The sequence below is a fragment of the Myotis davidii genome, unplaced genomic scaffold, assembly GCF_000327345.1.
Source record: "Myotis davidii unplaced genomic scaffold, ASM32734v1 scaffold88, whole genome shotgun sequence".
Taxonomy (NCBI): domain Eukaryota; kingdom Metazoa; phylum Chordata; class Mammalia; order Chiroptera; family Vespertilionidae; genus Myotis; species Myotis davidii.
In genome coordinates, this window is record NW_006300377.1 from 3,836,738 (window position 1) to 3,838,095 (window position 1,358).

Consider the following 1,358-nt stretch of genomic DNA (forward strand, 5'->3'; position numbering starts at 1 on the left):
AAGAGCCACCAACGCCGCAGGTCCACAGCCAGCATAACGCAGTCCCACATGAGCACACTGTTACATACAGGCCACACTTACAGGCTCTGGGTTGCACACACATGGGGCAGTGTTTTTTGTTTTTGTTTTACATTTATTTTTTTGTTTTATTTTATTTTATTATTATTATTATTATTTTTTTTTCAAGAGAGAGAGAGAGAATATGAAGCTTTCAAAGCACCCTCCCCCCTCGCCCCCCAGTGGCCGACCCTGCAAAAGGCAAGGCTGGTATGTCAGCAAGGACCTTCTTGACCATGAAAGACCTGGAATGCTCTGCTAAGGAGCTTGGACTTGTCTCTGTGCAGAGGAAGGCCTGGGGGAACCGTTGGTTTGGTACAGTCGATTCTCATTATTCACTGTAGTTATGCTGTGTGAAGTCACCATGAACACTCAATTAGGAAACACTGAAGTTTGCCAGTGGGGGAAATACAGGGTTAAGTTCTTGTGAGCCTCTTGTTGCAATATTTTCATCAACTAAACAACACATAACTTTGTTTTATATGTGTTTCTATTTCAAGACACCTTATCTCATATATATTGTTGAATCATTGACCCTGAACTCAACGGCCAACAGCACTCTAACTGGCGCCTGAACAAAGCTCACCTCATGCACGTATCTCCCCCCCTGAGGCACATCACAGCCTTCCTGCACTTAGAACCGCTGGACAGCACTGCGGCACATGCGTGGGGGCCAGGTCAAACAGCAAAACCACTTTCTAAAAGCACAAAAATGTGAAAAAGTGGTAAAAAATTGATCTCGACTAGAACATGTGTTTACAGTAGGAGAGCTCAGACAAGAGGTCAGAGTGTTGCCTTGTTCAGTCTTAGCTGGGAACGTGCATGTTGGGAGCCTCAGAGTTTTCACTGCTCTGTGCATGCCCATGAATGACTGCGAAAGCGCCGTGAGTATTGATGTAGGGTTAAACAAATACATCTTAGTGAGTGTACAAACGCCCACATATGGAAGTCCTGAATGAGGACCACTGTATGCTTAGAAAGCTCCCTCTGTTTGAGAGAGGAGGCATGGGAGACCACGAAAAAAACATTACTGCAATGATTTGGGCAGGAAATGAGCCAGAGGGCTGGATTTGGGAAGGTGGGTAATTACAACTGGTGGTGTTGGGGTCGGACTGGTTGTAGCGGGGAGGTAGGAGGAAGACCCAGGATGGTTCCCAGTGTGCTATATTGGTGATTTGGCAGGTGGTGGGTGTACTGATAGAAGTAAGGAATACAGGAGGAGAAGCTGTTTGGTTTTTTAAAATATGTTTTTATTGATTTCAGAGAGGAAGGGAGAGGGAGAGAGATATATATATATAAAA